Source organism: Eschscholzia californica, unplaced genomic scaffold (assembly GCF_041429995.1).
Source record: "Eschscholzia californica isolate CP2 unplaced genomic scaffold, dmEscCali1.0.p SCAF_2, whole genome shotgun sequence".
Taxonomy (NCBI): Eukaryota; Viridiplantae; Streptophyta; class Magnoliopsida; order Ranunculales; family Papaveraceae; genus Eschscholzia; species Eschscholzia californica.
The window spans coordinates 3,157,135-3,170,295 of NW_028238309.1; the positions used below are offsets into that span (position 1 = coordinate 3,157,135).

Here is a 13,161-nt window from a genome sequence, read left to right on the forward strand (position 1 = left end):
GGTTACACTAAAAAGGAAAATAAACAAAAAAAGACAGTAGAGACTTCAAAGGTGACTGAAAACAGTTAAAAACATGTGTCCTAAACAATATCTTTAATAGTTTATTATGTTGAGTACATTCGATTACTTTACAGTTCTTATATGAATTTGAATTTTGGTTGCAGTAGTTTAAAATTGACTAGCAAAGCTCTTCAAACTCACTGCAGAGTTGCGCAAACTAGTTTGCAGAGCTGCGCAAACTAGTTTGCAGAGCTTTGCAAACTGGTTTGCAGAGCTTTGCAAACTGGTTTGCAGAGTCTTGCTTTCTAGTTTCAGTTCTTTTTAATCTTTTTCATTAATATCTGAATTCTAACAAATCTTTTGATGACATTGCTGATTCTATGAAATGTAGGAACAAAAAGTTGAAAAGGAAAAAACGGTATTAATTGATGACGATGATTTTGAGAATCCACCAGTTGAATATGGAAATATTCTTGATCTAACAAGGTGTAGAATCTTCATAATGTTGACATCAAAAGAGAAAAATGCAATTCAGAAAGATTGGTGTAATTACCGTAGAAGGTAATGCACATTTACTGTGTTTTTAGACAAAATTACTTTACTAAAATAACAAAAGTGTATGTCAATATTTTTTAGTGATCTTGTATGGTGTTCAAAAGAAGAGCGGATCAACATAACAGTTGATCAATTAGAAGAACTTCTATCAACATAACAGTTGGTTTGCATATAAATTGAAGAAGGAAGGGTCCGAAAAGAAATTCACTTACATCAGCCACTTTAATAGTGTAAGTATCTTTAATTTTTGTTTTTCTTATTACGTTGATTGTATTTGTTCTTATATGTTGCAGTAGTTTAAAATTAAGTTGCAGCGCTATGCATTATTTTTGCAAACTCATTTGCATTGGTATGCAAACTCATTTGCATTGGTTTGCAAACTGATTTGCAAACTGATTTGTAGAGCTTTGCAATTTGGTTTGCATAGATGTGTAACTCAGTTGCAATGATGTCTTTGAAAAATAACCACAACATACTCACATGTTTCTTTGATTATTTTTCAATAGAAGCCGAAGGTGACCGATAGTTTGACAACAAAGATATGCAACTTTGATGCTTCTTCTTAAATGCTGATATTCCCGCTTAATCATACAAAGGGAATGAAGGATCCAACTGATTATCATTGGTCAGTTCTGATATTGTGCATGATAAAACCATGGAAATGGTTTCACTTCAACTCCATGATGCCAAGAAAAAAAGGGAATGACAAATTCTTCACATATGCGAAAAATACGGTAAACATATACCACAACTCGCATAAATAAAATGAATAATGTAATTTAACTTATACTACAATGTTTAAATCAAGTATCTATATAATAAAACAGGTGGAAGATTTGTGCTGACTGGGACAAACCCCTGGATAAACCTAGTCGTGAGACCCACATCAGCATCAGTATAAGACCAGTATAAGCCGTTGGAATCAGCAAAATCCAACCTATAGTCAAGGACATATCTTTTCAGTTACCAACCATAATTGTTTTTATTACCACACATATTTTCTGAAGAGCACCGACCACCACTAATCTCCTCTTCATCTCAGTTCCAAATGGTTAACCCCCGGACTTCCATATCTTTTCGACAACCCCTGCACCCAATCCCTCCATTCCAACCAAACCTACAGTAAATTTTGTCTTTCCTTCCAACTCTAACCTCTCACTTTGTTAGGATTTCCATGTTAGGGGTTCCATGTACCTGAACCGCATATATGTTGTTATTCTTTTGATTCTTTTTTTCCTTTTGTTTAGTTTACATTGTTATTCTTTTTTTTTGTTTACGTTGTTATTCTTTTGATTCTTTTTTTTTCCTTTTGTTAGGGTTTTCATGTACCTGAACCGCATATATGTTGTGCGGTACGCTCCATCCCCCTCTCTCTCACTTTGTTTTGTGAATTTTTACACTATATCCTCTTACACATTTTTTGTGAGCATTTTCCGTTGTGCATTTTCACGTTTAATTTGCTTATGTGTTTCTTGTGATCGTTTGTGTTTGAACCTTAAGTTAGGTTAACATTTTTTAATGCATCATTTACACATAAATTCTAGACGTTCCGACCCCTCTCAAATTCATTAATTCTTTATGGATTGCATAAAGCTTTCAACTTAATTTTGGATAACGTTTTGAAGTGCTCGAAATCATGCATGATTTAGCATTTCAGCTTTATGTTCTCATTTTTAATCTGTAGTTTTATTTTGTCAAATTGCTAGGAAGTTACAAGTATCAATGGTAATAATTTACTTTTTTTCAGTTGGTGGGTCACAAGATGAAGACATTCAATCCAATGTAATTGAACTAGTTTTCTTATATTTTAGATAAATATTATGGAAGGCCTTCTTCATTGGGCTTACGATACGGACAAGTTGCGTCCAAAACCTCCATCAAGAATAAAGAGAATGTAAGTAGACTGCCCACGACAACTAGAAACGTCGTAAGTATATATTAATCATGGTTATTAATCGACAAGTAATTTTTTTAATTTATAAGCTAAATGACTTGTTTTTCTTTACAGAGTTGATTGTAGTTTATACGTATGTCAATTCATTTCGAATGCTACAAAAGGTCAGGCTTTTGAAGAAATGGAGATTGCCCCTCATGAGATTACGAAACTTAGAGGAAGGATAATTACTGAAATTGTTTCAGATGAAAAATATTGTTGGATTCAATAAAAAAAAGGCGTTTAAATATTTGTTCTGAATATTTTGATAAATGTGTTTGTGAATATTTTGTTGAATCTTTAATAACTTTTTAATCTTATTATGTTGAGTATATATTTGATTACTTATTTGGTCTGATGGATTTAAGTTGCAGTGGTTTGCAAACTGATTTGCATTGGTTTGCAAACTGATTTGCATTGTGGTTTGCATTGGTTTGCAAATTGATTTTCAAATTGATTTGCATCTCTTTGCAAATCAGTGGTTTATAAGCTTGATTCTTCTAATTTTTTAATTCAATTAATCGTTTTTAAAATTTCGACAAAAAAAACGGGGGCTACGCCCCCGAACCCCCGTAAAAAGACACGTCATCCAATTAGTTTGTAATTCATCAAAATGTAGCATACATGGTGTACATAAATTGAGTTCCTTGAATTAACATCTTAGTTGCAAAAGGATTCTAAATTTATTTGGTGACTTTGCAATCTGGTATTCAGTGGTTTGCAAATTGATTTGCATTGGTTTGCAAATTGATTTGCATTGTGGTTCGCATTGGTTTGCATTGTTGTTCGCAAACAAGTCAGTTTCAATTTATTTTTTTCAAAATATTCACAACATACTCACATGTTTCTTTAAATATTTTTCAATAGATGAACGAAAAATTAAATCCTTTTCGAAAGATTAAATCCTTTTATTCTATTAATTATTTTTTAAATTGCTACAAAAAAGAACTGGGGCTACGCCCCCGAACCCCTGTAAAATAATACGAGAATTCATCAAAATTGAAGGAAATGCAAGTATTTCCAAAAGTAATTTGCATCGAAGTTGCAAAAGGATTCTAAATTTTTTTGATGACTTCGCAATCTGGTATGCAAGTGGTTCCAATATGGTATGCAAACTGAATTGCAATATCGTTTGCAAACTGGTATGCAGTAGTTTGCAAACTGATTTGCAAACTGGTTTGCAATATGGTTTTCAATATGGTTTGCAAACTGATTTGCAATATGGTTTGCAAACTGATTTGCAATATGTGTCAGCAAACTGATTTGCAATATGTGTCAGCTGCCAAGACAAATATTTAAGATTCACATTCCTATTTATAAGCAATTACACCGACATTGTTTATCCAATAAAAATGAAGACAAAAAGGCAAGTGAAAGCTAATGAAAAATAAATTATGAATTAAATTGACACGTCTTATTGTTAAAAAGTAATAATGTAATGAGAACTAGTTCAAACGTCACGTTTACAAGTCTTCTTGTTGTTACCAGATGTACGACACCCACTGTTTGGTATCCTCTTTTACCTTGGTTTTTCAGGTTTCTTCTTCTCAGTCGGTGGTAAAGAAATAAGCTCGTCGGGATGATGATTCGAAAGATCAAAATCAACCACAGGTTCAATAACTTTCTCGTACGACACACAATAATGAGAAGCACGATAGAAATCACTAATGAAGTCGTATGGACTATAACCTGCAGCTGAAATACAACATAGAGCATGATAGCAAGGAAAATCGTGTACTCTCCAATACCCACAACTACATGTACGATTCTCAAGGTCCAGCCGAAAAGATTTACCATCAACAACCTCAAAAGTCAAGGATGAAGTCCGTAATGCTCTAAAAACTCTACCTTTATTCAATCCTTCAACAAGCTTTTTTTCCATCTTCGGTCCAAGAATAGTGGTCCAACTATACCCAAGATCACGTCTAGTAGAAAACAAAACTATCAAGTTTTTGCGAATATAGTCAACCAAAGGTGTTATTGGATAACTGCGACCTTCTAAAATCCATGAGTTAAAACTCTCAGCTATACCGGAACATGTATCACCATATCTGTTGACTGGAAAGTAAGCGTTTGCCCATTTCTCAACAGGTGTTGTGCTAAGAAATGCTTCAAACAATTGGCCACCAACAGTTTTTAACTCTTCAAAAAGAGGTTTGAACTCTAAATGGTTTGGTGCATAAGCACATCGAGTGAAAAGATCAAGGATGTGAGATGATACATATTTATTATCTCTTGTTCTAGTAGATATATTATGCTTTAAATGTCAAACACAATAACCATGGTGACTCGAAGGGAATACAGTAGATATACCATTTATAAGTCCAGGATGTCTATCAGTAAGAAATGTGTAAGTTCTTTCGGGAATAATCTTATAAAGAATCTCCAAAAACCATAACCAGTTAGCTTGATTTTCTGTGTCTACGAGCGCAAATGCAAGTGGATAAAAACCTGCAAAAACAATAAAAGGAACAACACTATAATCAACATGTTTGCAATGCATTTGTAGAAGAGTTTTGCAAAGTCTTGCAAATCAGTTTGCAAAGCTTTGCAAATCAGTTTGCAAATCAATGCAAGCACAATGCAAATCAATTTGTAAACCAATGCAAACCACAATGCAAATCAATTTGCAAATAAATGCAAATCAATTTGCAAATTAATTTGCAAAGCACTGCAAATCATTTTGCAAAGGCTTGCAATGATTTGAACAAAATAAATACAAGAACAAAGCTGAAAAGAACATGTTTTACCCCCTTCGGCATTCTTGCCCGTTGCAGCTAATAAACATCCACTAAACTTTCCTTTGAAAAATGTTGCATCTAAATAAAGAATCGGACGGCAAAATCCAAACCCATGAATACAAGCCCCAAATGCAACAAATAAACGTTGTAATTCTTTCGAATTAGGGTCAATCTCAAGTTTCACACAACTATTTGGGTTACTTCTTTGTAGAGCATCAACATAAGAAACTAAATGATGATAAGACGATGATGCATCCCCGTGAATATCCTTCAAAGCTAGTGTAATAGTAACAAACATCAAACCCATATGTATTCAATATATAATCAATAATTTGCCTAGGCTTGATAGATGAATCACTTTAAACACTATGCATCACCAATGTTTTTATCAAAGCACTTGTGAAACGACGTTTCTTAATGTCTTTTAGTCCAGCACCACAAGTATGACAATTGTTCATCGTTTTGATAACAAAGATATCACTCTCTTTGGAGAATTTCGTGGAATGAATTCTCCAATTACATCCAGGATCTTTTCTAGCACATTCCACTGTAACCCTATAAGGATCGTTTTTCACAAAACCAAATCCATAACCCGACTCAAGAGAGTATTTTATTAACTCCATACGTATTTCATGTACACCACCTGGAAATTTCTGACCTACATGTTTAAAATTGAATGCCCAATTACTAGAAAGTAAAGGAACATCACTTGGACTTGTGTTATGATTTGATGATGACGCGGTAGTAACGATAGATGAAGAACAACTTGCATGATTTGTAACAGTAACTTGTATTTCAATAAGGTGAATATGTTTCGCCGAACAATAATAAAATATTGATTGTAAATGTAAATCAGATTCTACCTTCATATCTTGGTTGTTTATTTTGCAACTCAATTCAAAAAGTGATGGAGTCAAATCATTCCATTGTTTGCATAAGAACTCTTTCAAATGGAGTATAGTACTATCACTTCCAATCTTCGAACAAACAAAATTACCCACATGTTAAAATACTCCAAGAACGGTCGGAACCATCAAACTGTAACAAAGAAACAGTTACGAGTTATAATAAATAACAACCGACTATTTGTAAATCACTGCAAAAGCAATGCAAACAATTTGCAATGCTTATAGAACATAATTAATCTTATAGAATTAATCTTCCTAACTCTTGTAAACAGAATTAATCTTATAGAACAGAATTTAAAGAAATCAAAATCAAATAGTATTTTCAAATAAATTATCATGAATAACTCAAAATTATTATTCATAACTCATAATCTATTGTCCAAAATATTTCTTATATTTGTTGATGAATGAAAATAAACAAACTAAGAAGAAATTATACCTTGAAACAGCAGATTCTCCTTCCATTGTTGTCTATGAGTCCAATAATGAAGAAACAATGTTAAACCCTAGAAAAATCTTCCAATAGTTGATCAAAATGTACTTTCTCTCTCTAGAAATATTTCCCAAAAACTAATTGAAAACCCTAAAATTCAACTTCAAACACCAAATCCAGAGATTCAAAGCTAAACCTAAAATAAATTGTTGATTTGATAGAGAAAATCGATCGAGCAAAGCTATCGCCAAACAATCGCCCAAATACAGGTCTCGGTTTTTAGGTCTCGGTTTTTCTCTCCCACTTGTAACTTTGCCCAAATCTTATGGTTGTTCTAAATTTCCCCAAATAAGAAGGTTAATTAAGGTATAAAAAATGTGGTGCTTTTAAAATTGTCCTTTAGGCCTATTTTCAAAGTTTTCATGGTGCCTAGAAGAAGAAAACTTTAATTTGTCTTTTAACAAAATAAAACAGGGTTCCTGAAAAAAAAAAAAAAACTAAGACTTGTTTTGAGAGGGTATGTCATTATGGTTAATGATTGCTGCAAGGAGAAAAGAAAAACAACATTTATTGGAAATTTAAAATAAGAACTACTGGTTATGGAAGTATAAGAAAAATGGCATACATAGTGCTGAGGATAACATCAAAACCTTCCCATGCCAATCCTGTTTGAAGAGAGAACAATAAACATAGAGAAAAATCGATAGTTAGATGATAAAGAATGGTAAAGGGTCTTAGTAGATCTCATACTATATACACATCCTATAAAAAAAAAAAAAAAAGTTAAGTTTTAGCAGCACTTGAATAGATTTTGTTCAAGCTACCCATGATAATCAAATTAATTAATAATACAAGACCCATTTTAAGAGCAAAAAACAGTTAAAAGGGATTTAAACATGAATTGAAAATTAATTACTAGAGAAGAAAAAGTAGTTAAGGAATACCTGATATTCTATTTTCCATGTTTTCATAATTTCCTTGAGATTTTAGAGAAGTTTTGTGAAGAAATTGTTTAGGTTAAGGTGGGAGACAAGGAAGAAGGGGGGTATTTATTGAAGAAATTGTTAGGTTTTAGGTCGAGAAGACCATTGACTGACCATTGTGATTTTTGGGCCTGGCTGAAGTTCATAATGGGCTAGGTGGTATAGACACAACACCATCCCCTCTTTGACTTGCTCCGAAGGGCGGGACCAAATTTTTATTAAGCCCACACACTTACTCGAAGTACAAGAAATCTGTCAAATAAGAACTGACTATTGCTCACCCTCATGTTACAGAGGGAAAGAGTAACCCTTAAATAGAGAAAGAGTTATAGACGGAGAGAGAGTCGGATAGGAATTTAAAGATCGAGATAAGAGAATAAAAGAAAAAATTGTTAATGGGCGGGCCAAGAAAATGAGAGTGAGGAAAAATTGGTCTACCGGCAATGGGAAGAAGTGGTGGTTTACGGGTCTGGAAGACTGTTTGGACTAAAGTTATTTTTTAGTGAAGAAAGTTTAGGCATCCCACTTTGACAGAGAGGTTGTCAAAGCAGTCCAAGTTTCTTATCTGACAAATTGGCAAGGTCTAATTAATGGGAGATGCTAGAGTTACAAAAGATTTTTACAAAAAAAAAAAAGTTTCCAGCTGATGTGGCGGTTGTGGTTTGAAACTTTGACCGCCACATCACAACCGCCATTGTGAGATGAACACCACACTGCTACATCAGCTGAGAACTTTTTTTTGTTAAAATCTTTTGTAACTTTATCATTTCCCCTAATTATATCGCTAGATTGTACAATATTTTGAGGAAGTTATAACAAATACGATGGTAGATCACTAGATTATAATGGGCCAGCTTACACTTGGTCAAATTAAAAGCGATATCAGAACCATATGAGGCAACCATTTGATCAATGGCTAACCATGTAACTAATTTCCACATGTTAGGTTTTCATTTGCTTCACTATAACAGAGCATGCTCCTGTCTGTTAACTACTAATAAACTTCGTCTCTGCCTTGTCTATTTCTCATTATCCACGAATAACATAGCTTACACTTGATCAAGATGAAGACCTGCAATTGGTCGTTATCTGAATTTTTTTCCAAGATTAATTAGTCCTTTTCTATTTACGAATTTGGTTTCGACAGTGTTGTCTTTAAATTATAGTTTAAGACTACCCCAGACTGAGCACCATTGCCAGAAGCTATGGGAGTAACCTGGTCCCTCATAATAGATGCGTTCGCTGAACCAGGTCCCTCATTATAGATTGAGACTACATCAGGTTGAACATCATTGCCAATTCATCCATTTACTATGTGCCAAACGTTCGATACGATAGGAATAAGAAGCAAACAACGTATACAGCTGTGGAGAAGTACAGAAACGGAGAGATTGGTGACTTTCACCAGACGAGTTTGATTTTGTGACGTACCGAAATCAAAGACAAGGGTTATTTTTATATCGAAAGCATCAAATAATAAAAAAAAATGTTAGATATAAGCTTTCATATCATTACGTTTCAGTCATATAATTTTGATATAAATCTCAATTCCTAAAGCAAATCTAAAAGTCTCAATTCCTAAAGCAAATTTAATAGTCTCAATACAACCATAAACTTACCTAAAGGTGTGAAGGTTCAGAAGAAGGTGGTTATCGTTGTTGTTGCAGGAAAGTCACAAGTACAACCAAATTTCTCTTTCTTGTCTCTCTTGCCTTTCAAGCATTGCAGCTTAGTTTGCCGCAAGTTCTAGCTTCGGCACTGCTCCAAATCCATCTCTATCTCGCCTGTTAGTTAATATTACACGCTTGATTAGTAATAAAGTATGGACTTAAAACACATTCTATGAAAAAAAAAATTAAGTTTAATTAAAATTTTACGACTAAATCAGTCGTCTCCTGATTAACTAAAGTTTCATCTTTTTTAATCTAGTCATTTTGAACATAAGAAATCGACTAGATCGAAAGTCATTCTTCTTTTCAATCTGCAATAGTCAAAGTAAATAAAAATTATCATTTTAGAACAAAAGTAATTGAATTGAACCAAAAAAACGTAAAATGAAATAAAAAATGTTACCTCATTGACATATGGGTCATAGATTTACGCCCTCCAACGTAAGGATGTTCTGTCTTAGCCATGTTCATCTTGTTGGACTCTACCACCTTCTAAACTGAAGGAAATATTTACCCCGAAGTCCGTAATGATTCCACTGATGGAAGTTAATTCTATCTCATCCCATTTCGCTATAATCGAACAAAGTCGGACTGGGTCTCTCACAAATGGCGTTATATGGATCGCTAGGTACCCGCCATTCACCCAACAGGCTGAAAGCTAAGAAAAAAAATCTAAAGATCAACAAACTCTCGATCATCTCCAGCTCATACATTGATCAACAAAATTCCGTTCATCTTCTGTGCCTTTTTGACGACTATCTAGATATTAGATCAATTCCTACGTTTGATGAGCCGATAAATATAAGGGAATCGATAAAATCGAAAGTTCTGTTACATTGAACTTTAATATTATGAATACTACTTTTTTGACCCCTTACGTTTTACACCACCTTTACTAATAGATTTATATTTTACACCATATGTACTAACAGATTTACGTTTTACACTAGGTTTTCGAAATAAAGGGACAAGATGGCACCAAATTATGGTCGTTTTTTTTTTCTGTTTTTTGTTCATTTTTAAGCCTTATTTTTCCTATTTAAACCCACGAAACCACCTTAAAAACTTCACCCCTGCCATCAACAACCATAACTTACATTTATTTGTAATTCTCATTTTATGTTTTTAGTAGTTGTAGTGCTTATGTGTAAGTGTGTTCTTATTAAAAAAGTAGACGTTACATAAAGATGAATTACATACCACTCCAACTATTAAACTAACATCCATTCGACAAAAACTAACATCCATAAAAAAAAAACTAACATCAATTCCACAAAAAACTAACAACCATTCGACAAAAAACTAATACCCATTCGACAAAAACTAACATCCATTCGACAAAAAACTAACATCCATTCGACAAAAAAAACTAACATGCATTCGACTAAAAGTTAATCGTCATGTTGTTAATCGCATCTCGTCCTTTTATGGTTTGATTAACAGACACTTGATTGTCATGCCTGGACGTTTTTAGCTTACCTTTATCCTTGCCAACTGCTTTGGGCACTGATGTGCTACTTGATGCTTGTGATGTTGTTTCCCGTAATGATGTTAATTCATTAAGAGATTGTGGTGGTGTTGTTGTACTCTTTTTTGAGTTACTTCCAACAACACCTCCTTGACAAGTCCTGACATTATGACCAGTCCCGTTGCATCTTGAGCACTTTCTAAGTCTGCTTGTTGACGGTTGATTAGGTTCTCCGACAGACTTGTATCTATTCACCTTTGGTCTACCCGACTACCTCATCAGTGGAAGTGTATTGACTATTTTAGTGGTAGGCTGCATGTTCAAAATAAGAAAGAATAAGAAACTAGAAACCCTAACCTATTTATAAAAGAAAACCTAGTGGTACAACGTAATAAACATCCAAATATAAGGCATTCATTCACATAGACATTGAAAATAACAAATTAAATATTAAAAACCACATATTTAAAAATAAACCATACCTTTACCCACTCAGTAGAATCACCAATTGGATGTACACTTCTTCTTTTTTCCATTCTCGGGACTAACAAATTATCTCTCCAGTACTTGCTCTTTTCTCTCCTCTTTGTATGCGTAACCCTAAGCATTTGGTTATGTTTGACGAAGAACACACATATTGGTTTGTCCCTCAAAAGTTTCACTCAATTATTGAAAGACTCGCTCATACCATTTGTTGTATGCTCAGACTCATAATCTTTGTCATAAAATGCTCGAGCCTAGATATACTTCGATTCCTTCATCAAGTAAAGATATGCTTGAAAGTTGAACTCTCGAATCTTGGTAAGGTATTTTTCGAAGTTTAATTACATGACATATGATATGATTAACAATAATATAAACTTACAATATAGAATTTGACAAACAACTAATAAGGATTAAACTTTGGAAAGACACCTAATAAGGATTAAACTTGTCTTACAACTTAGAGCAAGTCCAATGGGGAGCGGTCTCGGGCCCTTAATTCAAATTAAGGGCCCGGGACACCCCATCCTTCTCATTGGACTGGAATCGGTCCCGGGCGGAAGGCTGAGCGAAATAAGGGGCGGCCCCTTCTCCCCAAGGGACCGTTGGGACTCCCCAACTGTCACATTAGGGAGCAAATCTGGCCGTTGGAGCAAATCCAACGGCCAGATTTTGGGTTCAACCCCTATAAATAGGGGTTGAACCCAAATTATCCTTCATCTCTCTCATTTCACTCTATTTCAACTCTTTCTCTTTCATTTTATCTCTCCAACTCTCTTACTAATTTCTTCAATCTTTTTCAATGGATTCCTTCAATGATAATGAGTTATTCAAAAAAGGTTCCTTGAAAGAGACAAAAAAGCAAAGGACTGACAATATGGAATAGACTTAATGAAGATTGATGTTAATTCTCTTGACGAACATGGTGCACGGTTGCTTATGGAGGCGCGTAAAGCTTGGTTTGGCAGTAATCCACACCCCTTCTAACTATTTTTAACTTTTTTATTGTTGTTTAGTCGTATTGTCGTAGATTTAAATTTCTAATCAAATGTTAAGTTTGTAATCGATATTATTTAATCGAATTATTTAAGTAAATTAAGAAATTAAAACTTCAAATTTAAGGGTCCGGGATCGCTCCCCATTGGAGTCGATTTTGAGGGTCTGAGCCCGGGCCCTTAAATTTGAATGAAGAGGTGAATACTCATTGGACTTGCTCTTAGAAGCTTAAACAAGATAAGGTCAAAAACAAACCTGACCCATTACATAGTAACCAATAGACCACTAAGCACAAGTCTAGCCAACTCTATTTGACTACTAAGGTCTTATTTGCAAGCAAATAAAATGAACAAAAAATAACAAATAATTCATTAAGAAAACGAAAAATAAGGCTTACATGTTGAGAGAGTATGTCATTATGGTTAATGAATCCTACATGGAGAAAAGAAAACCAACATTTAGTGAAAACATAGAATAAGAACTACAGTACTATTTATGAAAGTGTAAGAAAGAACAGCATACATAGTGCTGAGGATACCATTAAAACCTCTCCATGCCAATACTGTTCGAAGAGAGAACTATAAACATGGAGAAAAATCAATAGTTAGATGATAAAGAATAGAAAAGATCAAACATTTTTATTATTATGCAGTGAATGGAAAGGGGTCAAAGTAGATCTCATACTCTATACACATCTTATTAAAAAATTTATACAGATCTCAATACCCAAGAATGACTTTTTTTTAGCAACACTTAGAATAGATTTTGTTAAAGCTACCCATAATAATCAAATTAAAGAGTAATAAACAATACCCCATTTTAAGAACAAAAAATAACTAAAGGGATATAAAGATGTGTTGAAAACTCATTACTAGAGATGAAAATGTAGTCAAGGAATACATGATATTCTATTTTCCATGTTTTCATGATTTCCTTGAGATTTGGGAGAATTACTGAAACCCCCCAATTCTGATAATGCGTTTACTGAAAC

At 33.7% G+C, this 13,161-nt stretch overlaps 2 long non-coding RNA genes across 6 annotated transcripts; both read right to left on the bottom strand.

Moving 5' to 3' along the window:
* Nucleotides 1-3,837: 3,837 nt before the first annotated feature.
* LOC147555294 (uncharacterized) lies at nt 3,838-7,608 on the bottom strand. Of its 3 annotated transcripts, none has more exons than XR_015235021.1 (7): nt 7,515-7,608; nt 7,196-7,235; nt 7,075-7,111; nt 6,577-6,643; nt 6,093-6,267; nt 5,239-5,505; nt 3,838-4,939 (listed from the first exon to the last, which is right to left on the bottom strand). It is a non-coding gene; the product is annotated as an uncharacterized LOC147555294 (long non-coding RNA). The 3 variants fall into 3 exon arrangements; XR_015235020.1 differs by having other exon boundaries at nt 5,239-5,887; XR_015235019.1 differs by having other exon boundaries at nt 5,239-6,267.
* A 2,759-nt stretch (nt 7,609-10,367) lies between these two features.
* On the bottom strand, nt 10,368-13,050 carry LOC147555295 (uncharacterized). 3 transcript variants are annotated; one of them, XR_015235017.1, is made up of 4 exons: nt 12,693-13,050; nt 12,568-12,602; nt 11,174-11,488; nt 10,368-11,003 (listed from the first exon to the last, which is right to left on the bottom strand). It is a non-coding gene; the product is annotated as an uncharacterized LOC147555295 (long non-coding RNA). The 3 variants fall into 3 exon arrangements; XR_015235015.1 differs by having other exon boundaries at nt 11,174-11,446; nt 12,693-13,039; XR_015235016.1 differs by having other exon boundaries at nt 12,568-13,042.
* Between the last annotated feature and the right edge of the window lie 111 nt (nt 13,051-13,161).